This window comes from Manis pentadactyla, chromosome 14 (genome assembly GCF_030020395.1).
Source record: "Manis pentadactyla isolate mManPen7 chromosome 14, mManPen7.hap1, whole genome shotgun sequence".
Taxonomy (NCBI): domain Eukaryota; kingdom Metazoa; phylum Chordata; class Mammalia; order Pholidota; family Manidae; genus Manis; species Manis pentadactyla.
Genome location: NC_080032.1, coordinates 90,334,098 through 90,351,030, shown reverse-complemented (window position 1 = coordinate 90,351,030; position 16,933 = coordinate 90,334,098). Strand labels below are relative to the sequence as shown.

General features: G+C 44.4%; 1 long non-coding RNA gene across 1 annotated transcript; it reads right to left on the bottom strand.

Moving 5' to 3' along the window:
• Positions 1-8,304: 8,304 nt before the first annotated feature.
• On the bottom strand, positions 8,305-16,325 carry LOC118914545 (uncharacterized). The gene is made up of 3 exons (XR_005025649.2): positions 16,084-16,325; positions 14,448-14,481; positions 8,305-9,173 (listed from the first exon to the last, which is right to left on the bottom strand). It is a non-coding gene; the product is annotated as an uncharacterized LOC118914545 (long non-coding RNA).
• Between the last annotated feature and the right edge of the window lie 608 nt (positions 16,326-16,933).

Sequence of the window (16,933 nt, the reverse complement as noted above, 5' to 3'; positions counted from 1 at the left end):
AATTATTTTCAGTAAGTGATTTCATGATTAAACTCAAAATACTATAAACATGAAGCAGTAAGAATCTTGCAGAAAACAATTTAAGAGGTTCTAATAATAAGATCACAAATGGAAAGGAAACAAGTCACCGCAGTGACGATTAACAAACTCAAAACCTATTTGAAAAGACAGATGAAAAATATGTGTCCTTAGGAAAACTTACCAAAAAAGTAAAAAGCAGTCCCTAACAACTGCAATAGGAACTCAGGGACATAATTATAGGAACAATAGAGACGTAAGCACAAATATTATAAATGTAAATATATAAAATCGTAGAGACCAGCCAATATTTTTAACAATGATTGAAAAATTTAAACAAAAGACAAATTTATAGGAAATAATGTAAATATTAAAACAAACTCAGATGAAATAGAAACCCCAAATAAAGGAAAAAATCACTAAATAAATTATATCTGTTTTCACAAATCTACTCTTCCAAGAACATGTTGAGGTAACAAAAGATGAGTTGCATGAAAACTCCAAGGAACAGATAAACTTTCTCAGACAAGAGAGAATAAAGGGAAAGACATTCAACTTGTATATGTCTCGCATAATCTTGTACACTAAAACTAAGCAATATGCTTATTGACAAATCTCCTTTATAGACATAGATGCAAAATTATGAAATGAATTATTAGCCCATTAAATCCAGGTAGCAATATTTAAAAATAGTAATTATGTTCAGTGTTGAGTCTCTTATAAATCATTAATAGTTTAGTATTGGGAAATCTATCCAAGTAATTTAATACACTGACTGAAGAAGTAAAATTATACAGCAGATAATCATAATAAAATATTTGATGACATTTAATATTCACTTATAAAAAAGTCCTATAAGGTTACACATATAAAGAATCTCCTTAAATCAGATAAAAGGTATTTTACTAAAAACCTGCTAGTAACAGCAAAAATATGTGAACTAATCCAAGCATCCATCTGTAGGGGAATGCACAAGTAAGTGGTCACTCACACAGTGGGATGCTAGGGAGCAGTTCAGCCGATTTATCGACAAGGATGATAAGAGCCGGGTGCTGTTTGCAGACGGGGTCTTGAAGGAGAGAGGAAGGTACCCGGACGGGGCAGCACACAGGCCTCCATTTATCTGCCATGCTTCCTTTCTTTAGAAAAGTCCTCACCAGTGTGACAAAATGTTAGTGTTTGTTAAGTCTGGGTGGCAGTGACAGTTTTTATGACTTTTTGAATCTTTTTCTTTTAATTTCTCAAAAAATTAAAGGAATTTAAAAACTCACTAATTTAAAAGAGGCATTCTCCCAAGAAGAAGTGAAAAATCCCTGTTTTCACTAGCTTGTCAAGGACTCAGTAACACAGCCTAAACGTCCTCCGTACCACATATAAGGTTCCCGCGGCCTCGCCTGCCTGGCGTTCCAGCCTCTGCGCACACGGGGGTCTCCCTTATGTGGTCTGGTACAGCTCTCACTGTTCCTGGTCACACAGGCCTTTAATTAGAATAATTTGGAGCTTGTCTCTCTTTATGTTCACTATTTATTTAGAATTTATGTATTTAAAAGCAATATGTTATGCACATTTGCACAAAAATTTAAACTAGGAAAGGATAAAATAGAAGGAGGCATTAACACAAGTCCTGGTACCCCTACTGCGTGAGGGGGCAGGCGCACTCCAGGTTGTGGGGACCCAGACTCCAGAATTCTCCTTACCGTGAATGCACTGTGCCCTCGTCCCTACAGAGAACTTCAGGAGTCCCCTCGAACCCCAGATTCTCTGTATCTCCCAATAACTTAGATAAACTATGACTCAATAATCTGTCATTCCTTTTGCTGATCAACAAATATTTATGAAGAGAGGCACCGTGCTGGGCACTCTGCTTACAAAGGAACACAAGACAGACAAGGTCTCTGTCTTCAGGGAGTTTTCATTTCAGGGAGAGAGACTGGAAATATATTAAAAGGAAATGAATTCAGGATCTTGAAGCGATATCTGCACCCCTATGTTCCTTACGGCATCGTTCACACCACACACACACACACACACACACACACACACACACACACACACACACACTCGAAGACTATTGGGCCATAGAAAGAAGGAAACCCTGCCATTTGTAGCAACAGAGATGGACCCGGAGGGCATCACACTAAGTAAATCAGACAGTGAAGACTGATACTGTACGATGCGGCTTACAAGTGGACTCCACAGAAGCCAGGCTCATAGAAATGGAGCAGAGGGAGGTTGGAGAGTAAGGGGGGTCAGGGGAAATGAGGAGGCGCTGATCAGAGGGCACAAGCTCACGGCTACAAGATGAGTAAGTCCCGGAGACCTACGGTGCGTCGCGGTGACTGCAGTTGACACTGTCCTGTACACTGGGAAGTTGCTGGGACAGCAGAGATAGGAAATGTTCTCCCACAAAAAAAGAGATGGTAATTGTATCAGGTGCCGGTGTCAGCCAGTCTTACTGGAGTAATCATTCTGCAATATATGTGTTTCAAATCTACAGGCTGTATACCTTAAACTTGCACAAAGGAATATGTCAATTATATTTTGGTAAGTTAGAAGAAGACAAACCACACAAACCAAGCAGGCCCATGACCACCTAAGATAATCACTATGCCCTATTCAGGAGGCTGGGGAGCGGAACAGGCTGCGGCACATGAAACCACGGGGGATTCGGTGCTGGCTGTCTGTCCAGGTGATGTTTATGCTGGGGCTTAAAGCATGAGAAGAATGAAGATGGAGGGAAACTCCTGGCAGGTAGGATGGCAGTGGAAAAGCTTCCCTGTTTCAGGAGCCGTCAGAAGGCCTGAGCAGTGGGGCTCTTGCTCAGAAGGCTAAGTGCACTCAGATGAGACAGGAGAACAGCAGAGGCTGACCCCACAGGGCCTGGGAGACCACTGCAAAAAATTTGGATTTTATTTCCGGTGAGGGGGTAAGCCATGGAGGTGTTAAGCAGGGGAATGATTAGAAATGTATGGTTTTTAAAGATCATGCTGTTTTAGTTTGGGGCTATAACCAAGTACCACCGATTGGGTGGCTTAAGCAACAGAAATTTATTTCTTATCATTTTGGAGGCTAGAAAGTCCAAGATCCAAGCCACCAGCTGATCTGGAGTCTGGAGACAGCCCACTTCCCGGTTTGCAGAGGGCCACCTCCTCGCCGTGTCCCCACAGCAAGAGCGCAGCCCAGAGGCTCTAAGGACTCTGATAGAAGGGCACTGACCGTTTCACGGAGGCCCCACCCTCATGACCCAGCTGCCTCCCAAGGCCCTGCCTCATAACCGTCACACGGGGGATGAGGATTGCAACATACGGATTTGGGGGGACACAGTATTCAGTACATAACACCAACTCTCTCCTCCGAATCCCACTACCCATCAATAATCCAGCTTTTACACCATCAAAAAAAAATTTTTTTTTTTGTGCCATAGTAGGTTGTTTTTTTTTTCATTAAGGTATCCCTGTTACACAATCTTATGAAGGTTTCACCATCAAGATTTAAAGCACTTGCATTCTATTCTGTAACTGGATATGTTACCTATGCTTTGCCTATAGAGTGATCAGAACATCGCAGCAGTGAACACCACTGACAGTCCCAGAACTGTCTAAGCGTGTTCCATGGCAGATCTGGTCGGCCATTGGGGAAGCTCAGCTCTGTAAATGGGGACTTGGCTTCTGGGGGATAGGCCTGCGATTTCCTAGCATCTGTGGAATATGTGGGTCTAAGCCTGGAATTCGGTGCTGGGAAGCCCACTTTCGCCACGTGCCCCACGAGGTGTTTACAGCAGCTCTATGGAGACAAAGCGGCTCAGAATCCCGGCTCTTGGCAAGCAGGGGCCGCGGGAGAAGGACGCGGAGAGGGCGAGCTTAGGCTTGTCCCGTGTCCCAGCCCAGGCTCAGCAGTCAGGTGTTCTCCTCCACCTTTCTGCTGGAGGAGTTGAGAGGCAGAGCCCAGGATGTCAGCTTAGAAAAGCCCACTCCCCAAGGGCAGGAACATGGGGCTGCAGAAGGGCATCCCCCTGCACCGCCCCCCTAGCGGGCCTGCTCTCACCTCCCTTCCTTTCCCTCCAGTCTGCCGGCTTGTGCTTGGAGCGCATCTTCCTTCGGGGGCAGACGAGCCAGGTCCCCACCATTTCCAGGTGGCTTTCATCTTATACCTGGGTGGGTCTCTACTGAAGCTGTGTTTTGTGATCATGTGTATTTATCCCAATCTGCTATAGACTTGAGGATTTGTGGGGTTCCTTCGTGGGAATTTGGAGGAGACAGTTTTGCAGTGCAAATTACAGCCACAAGCAAACTCTTCAAAAATCACCCATTCCACTGTCTCTTCCTTACAGCAGACCTGTCGATTACTAGTCCCCTATTTTATAGAGGTATAAATGGCATTTCCAAAAAGCCAAGCGACTTGTCCTTAATCCCACAATTCAAAAGCGGAAGAACCAGAATTCTAAGCTAAGTCTTCTTACGTTTTGGTCCTGTGCTTTGTCCACTGTAACATAAAGGTTCATTTTAAAAACGTTTCTTTCTTTTTCTTCCTCCATGTGTCCTGTTAGCATCTTTCTCTTTAGCCTGCAGAAGAGAAAAGAGAATGCCAGAATAATTCCAGAGGGCAGCCATACGTGAGAGTAACTTTTCTTCTACGTTGGAGAGAATCTGTAAAAGTGAAGCTTGTACGTGGTCCTCGATTAGCAGGTGCACAGTCCCTGCTGAGCCGAACTTTAACTCCTTTGTCACGTCTGCACAGGCGGGTTGAAGCGCCGAGCAGCAATCCATTTCCTGAGGATTCTCCTGGCGAACCTCCCCGGAGGACAGACAGACGTCACTCCACCCCGGCCCGGGCAGCGTGATGGGTGCACAGCGCTCTTCCCGCAGGAGGGCCTCAGCTAACCTCTGCCTCTGTCCTCACCTGCAGCCTCATCCGGACGCGCCGCCCGTCACTGAGGCTCAGTCCTGCCCAGTCCTTCCATCTGGTGACGGATGTGCCCAACAAGGAGAGCAGGGCAGGTGCCCAACCTTTACTACCAGGCAAATGAAGCTCAACCTGGGCTTCCCTGTGGGCTGACGTGTCCATTTTCATGCTCAGAATCAAGTCATAAGAAGGGAGGAAAAAACCCGGCAAGACATTTCTAAGAATGTAGATAAAAGGCCGGGCTGGCTTCCCCCATCCACTGGCTCAACCTGCCCGGCAAGGCCTCTTAAATCCCGCCATTCTGGCCCTGCCTGAACAACCTGCCCGCGCTTCTTTCCTTCCCCGCCCGCAGCCCCGCACAGACGCCGGAGGCGACCGTCTGCTGCTGGCACGTTTCGTGGCACAGCCACGTGTTGAAGGATCCCGCAGCCGGTCCGGCTGGGCCTCCCCGCGGAGCCGCAGGCGCCTTCCTGCCGCAGCACCACGGCGCCACCCCGCGGACGGTCTTTGAACAGTTCAACTGCACGAACGGGCGCGCTGTGAAGCGGAGCATCTCTGACCAGCTCGTTTACAGACCTGCAGGTTTTACAGTCTTACACCTCGGGTGTTTGATGAGTTCCAGCCATTGTTTCACTTACGCGTCTTCAAATCTTACTCTCTTTAACACCGACCTGTGATTTCCTTAAGAAAATTCCTAGTGAGAGCTGATTGACAGAGCACAGTAACGTGGCTGCTTCTGTCTCATTTTAAAGTTCCTCAGCTCTGGGTGAACTTCTGAAACATTAACTCTATTTCCTAGAGAAGTCTCCTGCTAGGGGAAGAACGCTCACACACGCAATACAATATGCATGCCACCTGTGTGCAGTTTTCATTCGGGATGTTCTGGAGTTAATCTCATACATGATTATCCGAAACATCAAACAAACGGTGCTGGAGCCACTGGACATCCATGTACAAAAAAATTGACCTCAACTCCCACCTTGCAGCATATACAGAAGTCAGCCTGAAATGGGTGCCATCATCACGAGCACCCAAACTTTTGCTGAATCCCAGTCTAAGAAAATCCCTGGAGGAACGACACAACCCCCCGCCCCACACCCACCCCGACACACCTCCCTCTTTCCTACTCATTGGAGGTTAAACTTATCTTACCTGCATTTTCCTCAGTAAAGCCTCCATATAATGAATTTTCTTTAAGAAAAGCATTTGCTCAATTTCATATTTGCTTTTTCTAAAAATCTATTTTTACCATATAGTTTAGGTAAGTGCATATTTTTGTTTTATATGAGAGGATTGGAATTTTTTTGTATTTGAATTCATAAATAACTCACAAAAATTACCAGCCACGAGATCCAAGATCTGACCTAGGGCTGTGAAAGACCAGTGTGGCCACATTCAAGCCACTTAGGAGTCAATCTCTTAGTTCCACATTTTTTAGGTGGTTAATGTTCATCCCTTTTTAAATTTCATGTATTTCTAAAATTTCTTTAATGAGCATGTGTTACACTGTTAATAAGAAAGTTGGGTATTTTAGATTCCTTCCCTGCCTGTTGTCTGATGCGTATTTGCAGATTAGTAGCCTTGCAAAATGCTCTTCTCTTAAAAACTATTGCTCTTGAGAGCTCAGATTAATTTTGATGAGTAAGTATGGAAAGTTTATCAGAGCTCTGAGTTTCTTTCAAACTTGCTAAATGGGTGCTAAAACAAGCGTGTTCTATATGTTTGCCAAGTATCACTTAAGCAAAATCCTAAGCACTGTCTGTCCTAAATGTGCTTTAAAAACACCCCTACCATTTTCCATAACAGGAAGGCCGATGAGCCCCCACGTACAGTGTTTTGGCACCATGCCGGGGTCTCCACCTCACCAGGAGGCACGAAGGGACCGTACGGAGGCACCAAACTGTGTGGAAGCCTTGGACTGCGGCCCGATCGGTCACCTCTAAGCATCTGGCTGTGGGGAAAATCACGTATGGTGTCTGAACCTCTGTCTCAGAGGCTGGTGTCTGCAGAATGTGATGTGTCCTGCTGAACATACTTGATGGGAGGTTCAAGCGAAATAAGGCTGGAAGTCACCTGCTGAAAACTCATGGGGGCAACTGTGGGGAGTCTGCCGTCTGGTCGGGAGCAGCTACAGTGGCCAGGAAGGTGGCGGATGCGGCAGGAGGGAGAATGGAGGACAATTTAGAACCCGCAGCAAAAACTGACGGTGCCTCTCGTGGGGCTGCCAGGACCTCAGCGCCTCCTGATGGTCCCCGTGGGAATGAGGGGAGCAGACCGGGGCGGGCCATGACCGGCTCTGCACAGACAGCGGGACGGGACCACCGAAGAGCAAGGGCGAGAAATAGGGCCGGGAGGGCGGGGAGGGCCCCCCACGACACCACCCTTGGGGCCAGTCCCGTTCCACGCGCATGTTATGTTTTTACAGGCAGGGATGGCTGCCGGGCGCCCGGTGGTAGGAATGGAAACTCCAGGTGATGCATGGAAAGTAATCATTCAAAAGCAAAACAACTGAAGAATACGGAAGGTTCTATTTTTTTTTTAAAGGACTGCATTCTTAAAAACCCTCAACATCATAAAAGATAAAAAGAGTGTCGAAATTGTTCAGATTAAAGGAGGCTAAATAGACACACAACTGAGAGCAATAGCTGATCCACCGAAGCCCACCCTGGAGGAGGCAGGACATGCCATAAACCACCATTGGGTCATCTGACAAAATTGGAATATGGACACAAATGAGACAAAGTACTGTGTCAACCGTAAGTTTACTAAAGTTGAAAATACTATGGTGACGGAAGCAAACACCTCTAGTCTTAGGAAACACTGAAATGTCTTGGAGCAACGGGCCATGATGCATGTGACTTTAAATGGTTCAGGGAAAAAAGTATTAAGAGAAAAGGAAAGAGAGAGAGTGAGCAAATGGGGCAAAATGTTAGAAATAGGTGATCTGGGTTGATGGCTATTCTTAAAGGTGCAACATTTCTGTAAATTTGAATTTATTTCCAAGAAACAAGATTTTTAAAAAGTAAAGTAAATATAGTTTAATGAGGTCCTCTATTCATGACACATTTTCATCATTATTTTTAGTTATTATAATCACATTTAACATCTGCTTGGCTCCTGGCCATTTACAAAATGTACTTTATTTAACCCTCATGAAGAAAGCCCCATTGTACAGGTAAGGAAACCTAGAATCAGACACCTCTCAGGAGCCTCACCTAGCCAGCTTTGTATTTTCACTGCCCAGCCCAGTGAATGGAGGGGGGTGGGGGGATGTTGGCACATCATCCTCTGTGGGTTTGCCCCGAATCATACGCCGAGAGGTGCACCGGTGGGACTGAGGTGCTGAGCTAAGCGCCTTTTCCCATTGTTATAGCTCCCAATGCTATAAAACATGCTTGACCCTTGGACCAGGATCAACCCTTATCTAATTGCTCTTTGCTGATTTACAAGTCACATGATCTTACAGTATCTCAGGCCGACTTTTATGTATGCCATTTATCATCCTGCGGCTAAGGGGAGAGAAGTGAAAAACGCTGATCAAATCTGGAAGGAGGAGACTGCCCTCGAGTCAGCGATGCACCCCTCTCCCCAGGGATGCCACCTGACCGGAGGAGATGGGGTTACTTTAGGCAGACGTTTCGCTTTAGCGTGAGAATGAAACAGACACTATCAAGGTACCTATACTGCTGGGCTGGTGAGAATCCTCACCCCCAGTGGGAAATGTTGTGTATCGTTATTTTGAGCACTTCAAAAGTTTTTTTAGTTCTCATTTTCAGCACATTTTCCCCTGCTTCTTTTTCAGCATTTACATGAAAATCCTAGCCAGCTAGAGGAATTCACTCTCACCAGTGGAGACCTGTCACCGACAGCACAAATGGTTTCTGGGAACTAGTTACTGATCCCCTTTATTTTAATCAGTGTGAAATATTCCTTGACATTTGCTGAATTTGGTTCCTTTTTAAAGTTATACCGGTTAGAAGGGGTAGCAACGCATGAAGGAAGGAAAACGGAGTGCCGAGGATGAGGATGGAACCCCGGCTGCGCGTGCGGGCAGGAGCAGGGGCGCCCAGTCGGGTGATGGAGGCGCCGTGACCAGACCCCTTTTCGCGACTGGGTCTTGACCCCCTTGTACTGACCTGCCTTGCATTACGTGCGCAATGAAAGTAATTCCGGATAGTCACGTGCAGAGATGTGTTCCCTCTGGGGGATGCTGGCGGTGTCACCCGGGGAGGGCAGCGGGCCCGCGGACAGACCTGAAAGGGGATCAGACAACGGGCGGTTGCTCGTTAGCCTCCCACGAGTGTCCTTTGGGGCAAAGGGACATGGCTTACGACTCCTCCATCCGTACTGAGCTCGCCATCCCTTCTCGGATCTGTGGTATTGCCCGGGACATCAGTAAATTAAAAAGCAGAGGCAAATTGATTCTTAACACTTAGCCAAAAGAAAACGTCTTAAGCAGTTGTCCTCACACAGATTTCCATTTGTATAATTTATAGCAAGAGAATCTCCTGTGCGGGCTGTCCGCCCTCCACGAATGTCCCGGTTGGTGGCTTAGAACTGCATGCTGATGTGAGTCACCACCTCGAGGCTTCACTGCAGGAAGAGCATATTGACCCTTCAGTTCTTTATTCAGTATATGTCTGCTGCACACCTCCTGTGTGTCATGGATGGAAGATGCAAAGGAGAACAAAGCTGATCCCTGCCTTTATAATTGGGGAAACGGATAGCTGAACAGGTGGTCACCAAAGAATGTCAGGATGGGGGAGCACACGTTTCTATGGGACAATTTTTGATGGGCATGAAACCTCCTCTGTGATAGTCACTTGACCTTCTGAGGATCGGAGAAGGTTCTGGAGAAGAAGACAGCTAAGCAGCACGTGGAAGGACACACGAAGGTGAGTGAGAACAGGGGAGCAGAAGGCAAGAGGCAGTTAGATTTCCAGGACTTCACGAAGCTGGCGTGGAGGGGGCTGAGGAAAGGCTGGATCACAGAGGCCGCCAAATGCCATCCCCACAAGTCTGGATTTTGGACTGATGGTTTTAAGATGATATTGAAAGGTTTAAATAGAAATGAAATGATTGCGTGTACAGAGAATGGACTGGCATGTGGCTAGTCTGGGGCTAGGAGGCTGGAGAGCGCAGGCTGAGGAAGCATGGTGGCTGGGGGCCCCCAGCTCAGAGCGCCAACCTGGGGTGCCTCTTACAGCTATGTGCTACGTGTCCAAAGTTTGCTGAGAAAGAAGAGATGGGGGTGCAAGAATTGGAATCCATCTGTGCACTCTGCCTTTAAAGAATTATTAAATCATGTCATCTCCATTTTTAAAGAATCATACAATGAGAGTGGTGTGGTCTAAATAATGTAATTTGATAGAAGTCATGTTACTCGAGATGTTGAAACTGTGCACTGACCCCTGAGTCTCTAGGAGGTGGATTAAACAAGTTAGAGAAATTAACAGTTGCCAAATTTCATCAATAATTGCTATGATATCCTTTTACGTTTTCTTGTGAAATCTACATGGAGGATGTGCAAATAAATATCTTCATAGGTTAGAGCTAAAAACTTACTCCTCTATCAGTTCTTAGTTTTGAAATCCAGAAGACTGTATCCTGTTCATTTGGGCACAGCCGGGTCCTCAGATGGGGCCTGCTACATGCTAAGGGCTCCATCAGTGGTAGACAGTCAAGCAGTAAAAACCCACTGATTAGAATTCATTTTTCACAGAAATGCTAAGAAATTTCTTTAACACCAAATAAATATTAATTGGAAGTAAGCTAAACTCATATCATATTCCAATTGGATGTATGTAGCTTCAGATGGGCTTCATACAACTTACAAAAAGGCAGTGGGAATTGTGTGGGTGAAACAGTGAGGAATTTGGTCTTTTGTAATTTTGAGCTATTTCAAATAAGAAGGCTGAGTCGTTTTAAAAAATGGATGGGAGGTGCTGCGGTTTAATGGCACCCCACAATTTTCTTTTCAGGGCTGAGAGTACAGAAAAAACATTTTCTGATTTTCTGTAACGTTAGCAAAGATGATTCTAGAACAGGGACTATGAGAGTCTTGGGATGTAAGAATTAGAACAGCCTTTATAGATATATACACCTACTCCTCATTTGTGTGGCTTTAAAACACAAATTATAATATATATATAGTAATTTATATAGTTATAACTTACAATTACATAAACCTTTTAGTTTTAAGAAAAAAATCATATTATATACTTTTGAAGGTAGTATTCCATTTTTCCGGTCATTTTGAGTGATGCTTTTGTAACATGCAACCTTTATTTCTGCTTTAAGCGCAGAGCTTGGCATCAAGTGGGGTGCAAATTACATGCCTGTACTCTTACACCAAAGTGTAGTCATGCAATTATATCGCGCCAACCCAATTCTTTACTAAATGCATGCTAATACTTTCTTTGGCTTTCTTTTTTCCATAGAGACTCCTTACTAAATATTTAAAGGGGTCACTCCCCACCAGTGACAGCCTCCCACCCAGAACACCTGCCTTGGGGTCTCTTATTCCAGGATGTGTGTGCATTTGTTTTGCTCTAGGAGGATGTAATTTTGTTTAGTTTTAAATTTAAGTTTCATTCATCTAAGGAGCTCTTTTCCATTTTTTTTCTTCTGTTGCTCATACTATGCTTCAGTGTGTTTAATGCAAGTTCTATGGAGAAGAAAGGGGAGAATTAATGGTTAAAAGAGATCCCGGGATTTGCACTTTCCTGCCTTGTTTTTTCCGCGTCCAGTACGAGGAGGGCATGAGTGGGAAGGGCTCGCCCCCAAGCTGAGCGCTTAGGGGACCCCTGAGTCCAGATGTTTGGAATCCATTAGACGAACAAAAACGAAACTATCATCTATGCCCAGTAAACAAGCTTGTAAACTAAATTAATTAAATTCACAAAAACAAATTGATTTAGGGATGGTATGTTTACATTACAGAAAACTGCAAGAAGCTTCCACAGTGAGGTTTTCTACTGAATGTGAATTTTGATGTTGGCATTTACGGTCCTTGCATCGGCGCCCCAGTGAAGCACCCCGGGTCTGCGAGAGCAGAATGCTTTGCGTTTGATGGGTTTTTGCAGTTCCATAAAGCCCGTTCTTGAGTCATCTTACCTGCATCTTCTGCACCGTGTGTGATATCCCAGCAGAGTAACAGATCATGTTCGGTGTATAGTACGCAGAAACTGCAACTTCTGCTCCAACACCACTTTCACAAAATTCCATTCCCACAGGGGTGCTTTTTGTTTACTCAGTGGAGGCACATGTCCATTGCAAATAACATATATTTGCTCTGGACACCTCCTTGTATTAAAATATTGCTTCATTTTAGTGCAGAGTATTGAGATATAAACTCCTAAATAATGGGCATTTTGTATCACATTTAAAAATAACCTCCCTTTTATCTGAGAATGTTTTAAGTAAATCTATTATATCCATGTATGGCAACTTTGAAATAGATGCCAATCTTCATAGTAAGTTAATGAATACTTGACTGATATTTCATCCTACAATCTGGAGTAATAATGTGATGTTACTTCTCTCTATAATGAAAAGTATTCGCTCATCAGTTTGTGTCCTGCCCATCAATTTCTTTTGAGGAAACATTATAAGCATGTCTTTGATCCAATAGTTTAAAGATGTATAACACACAAAGCACAGTGAGTGCTATATTTAGGCATATTATCACCACTTTGATTTAATAAGAGGAGCAGAATCTGATTTTGTTCTGTCAAGAACAAAAACAGGGTGGAGACAATCGAAATCATCAGGATTCAGGTGGTGCGTGCCCAATAGCTGGCTGTTACACTGAGGAATGTTTAAAAACTCATTTGAGTCACACTTTCCATGTAGCTGGTGCATAACAGTGCTGACTGGTCGGTCGGCTGACTCTGGTGGGCTGCTGACTTGGCCGGTCAGTCCTTAGGTCTTCGTATTAGCTGCCCGGCGGGTCCACTGCTTATAGCTGGGCTTTTCCCTAGGAACTAAAGTTCTTGCTGTTCTAATTTTGTTTTTTGAAATGTTCTGAGAAGGGCTTTAGCTCTGAGAGGCAGAGATGGTAGATGGTGGCTGCTCCTGAGAGGGGAGGGACGTCAGTGCCGTTACTGAGGCAGGCAGGGCCGGCCACCGCCAGCCGTCGGCTTCCGACAGATGACCCACTCATCTGTCCCCTGGTGGCTGGGCAGAAGTTAGTAGCCCACAGGAAAGTGTGAAGAAACTGGTCTGCCCCTCGCCTCTTACTCTGTCCCATCTCCCAGCTCCTGGGTCCCTTCAGGCTGTCCGCTTGCCCGTCCACCACCCTCCCAGGCTCCTGCCTGCCTCCAGCTTTCTATTCATCCAGGCTGCTCAGAGGTGGTGCCCTTTCTGTACCATCCTCATCTCCATGAACCATGACCCAAGACCAAAACTTTACTGCAACAGAGACTATAGCTGGCTGTTTAAAGAGTAGCAATTACACCGATTCACACTAATATGTGCAGTAATCTTTAAAAGGGTATTTACATTTCAGAAGAAGTTTTTATACCAAAAATTGAAGCTGTAATGCCAGAACTTCAACTTAGCAAAGACAAGTTTGAGCCAGGAATCTTCCAGGTACTTATTAAGTTTATTCTCATTCTTACTCTATCTAGATCTTTTAAAGAAAAGAAACTGTTTACTGGGATAAAAGCTAACAATTTGCTTATAAACTGGTGTCAGGCTTGGCCAAGCTCTGCCTGCATCTGGCAGCCTTATAAATGGTTAAGCTGCTGTGTAGTTCAGAGGAACCTCAGTATTTTAATTTATCACCTTCCTTCCCGATATGAATGAAGCAGGTGGTCAGTGTTGTGTGATTTGTACCAGAGGGACAGGAAAGGCAGTTTCTGTCTTCTGCTGGTTGGGCGGCCTTGAGCATGTTGTAGAACTTTCCTCAGATGCAGGTCTCAAAACAAACTCATGTAGCTGATGTGTATGACTCCTGGGTAAGGAAAACTGTAATAGCCCCAAATATGTACATAAATGTAAAGCAATCTGGGTTAGAGTTCCATTGTTACTGTTATTTTTAACTGGTCAAAATAATTCTAAAGTTAGTATGGAAACTTCCCATCATAAATAAGTTAGTCACGGTGATATAAAGTAAAGCAGAGGGAATCGACAATATATTGTGATATCTTTGTACAGATGGTAACTCTACCTACCGTGGTGAGCATTCAGTAATGTATACAGTCACCAAATCACTGTGTTGTATACCTGAAGCCAATATAATAATATGTATCAACTATATACTTCAAAAAAAGTTAATATGGAAGAAAAAGTGTACAAATGTCATGAAAATTATGAAAGAAAATAAGTAGTGAAGGGGGGCTTGCCATACCAGATGTTAAATGACTATATGGCTGCTGCCATCAAGATACTATGGATATTGGCTCAGGAATGAACAAACTGGTCAAACAGAACAGAGCACAGAAACCGACTGAAGTGTTTTTTCCATAAGAACTCAGTGTATGGTGATGCTTACATTTCCCTGTAGTGAGGAAGGGAAGAATTACCTTTTTCACAGTGTCGATGTAATGGAACATTCACCTGGAAGAAAAAAAAAAGATTTGTAATGTACAGTAAGTACAAGGAGACTATTAGGTTCTATTAAGGAGATTATGAATCTAGGGGGTAGGGTAGGGACATCTATGAACAAGACAGAAAAATTTGCAAAGCAATAAAAAAAAATGGATAGACCTAACTCCGTAAGACCCTAAAATTTCTGAATGGCAAAAGGTACCATTACAAAGTTGAAGGACAAATGATAGACTGGGACAGAACTGCACATATATGAGAAGATGTTAATTTTCTATATGTACAGTATTCCTGCAAATGGATAAAAAACAAGGAATATCACATATCACAAGATAACAGGTACACAAGGGGACCCAGCAATTCTCTGATAAAGGACACAGCAGCCGCTAACACTGGACAAGATTCTGTGCCTCACTGGTAGTCACAGATGCATGTATTAACCAAACAGGTACTTGTTATGTGTCAGGCAGAAATTTTAAGACACAGATCAAATCTACATTGGCAAAAGTGTGGGGAGAACTGATCCTTCTTAGGCACTGTTGGTGAATGTGTGCATTGCGAAAGCACTAGAAAGTCATCTGGTAATAGCAAATAAAAGTGTGCATCTTTAAGCTAGAAATGTCACTTGTAGGAATCTTACATAAATAAAAGTGCCAGCTTTAAAGATAAAGCTGAGTGAAACTATGTATTGTTGCATTTAAAAAACCGACACCCCCAATCCTGGAAATGCCCTGAAAAGCCACCAAGAAGACAAGTATGGATAGGTTATTATTTCTTTATACTGTAGAATATTATACAAATATTTACAGGTCTCTACTAACTGACTTAGCAAAATAACCACAATACACTGTGAAGCGAAAAAAGCAAGGGGCTAAATAATATGGTTTATGATTGAATTTTTATGACAGGACTATGTGTGTGCTAAATATGAGCCTATATAATATGTGGCATGTGTGTGTGTCAGTGTGAGTGGGCTCAGGAAGACACAGGGAAGGGCACACTCCAAAAAGCTGAAAGCAGAGCAGGGTTGGGCTGGGCAGGAGACCTTTAACTGTCTATATCCGCATGTTGCTTGGATTATGGCACAAAGCCCCCGTTACTCTTTTGGGTTGGATTATGTTTCCCACCCAAATGTGTTTGTTGACGTCCGAACCCCCAGAATGTGACCTTATTTGGAAATAGCTGCAGATATAATTACCTAAGCTAAGCTGAGATGATGGTGTCCTTATGACTAGTGTCCTTTAAAAAGGGGAAATTTAAGATCCAGAGGCAGCCACGCATTGAGGAAGGCCGGTGAAGACCCAGGGAGAAGCCAGCCTGGGCCTGGAGGGGGCCTGGCACCATGCCGCCCTTCACGGCCTCAGGGGGGTCCAGCTGCGGCTCTCCGCCTGACCTCTGACGTTCAGCCTCCACAGCGGTGAGGCACACATCTCTCAAGTTAAGAAATGTTAAGTCACCTGACTTGTGGTTTGCAAACAAATACAGTTACTACTGAAATGAAAAGCTTAGCAGGCATTTTGAAAAAGGAACGGAATTAAAAGAACCATATTTTGTGCTTGTTCATTCGAGAAACATGTATTACCTATAGCGTGGTAGGTATTCTAATTATTTTACTCTCCCAGAAATGTTGGAGAATAAGAATTCATGTCCACTTTACAGAAGTCCAGTAACTTTTCCGGCATTCCACAGTGAGAAGCTGCAGGGTGGGGGTCTGGCGGGTTTCAGCACCCGTCTGCGGCGTTTCTGAGCTGGGTCCCACTGCTGGCTGCGGGATCCCCGCAGTGTCCGTTTGAATCTTCAGTAAGCATCCAGGGAGACGTCAGCTCCCCCTTCCCACGTCTACAATGTCAAGAGGAGGCACACAGAACGACGTCGCCTGTGACATATGACACCACAGTGGGGCGGTGTGGGGACCTCCTTGTATCGCGCTGTGTTGGAGGGAAGGACAGTGATAGCCTTTTCTTGGTTGTTCTCAACATTTCATGTTCATGTTCATTTTTATCTTGCCAGCTGTCTAAGCTAGAGAGGTAAAAAAATGAGAAGGTGGAAGAAAGGAATATTTCAGAAGTCATATGACTTAATCCTAGAGAGGTGGTGTGTGTGGCTTAATGATATATTTCAGGGTTTTATCGAGGAGAAGTCAAATAGAAAATACCCACGACCTTGTGACACAGAAGTGACACTTCCCACATCTCTTAGCGAAGGGCAGGAGGTTTCTTTGTTGCTCTGACTCTTGAAAAGGGCCTGTGGATTACCTCGTCCATTAACTGGAGTGGTAACTGTGCATGTCGGTACTTACTATTTCATGCTATCACATGTGGATAAACTTTATCCATCCTCAACATCGGCTTTTGGTCACTTTCTGTCGCACTCAACACTGCACCCTCCTCTTTGAGCCACTAACACATTTTTACCTACAGAAAACCTAATGCATTCTTGACAGTCTCTCGTATGGTTTACGCAT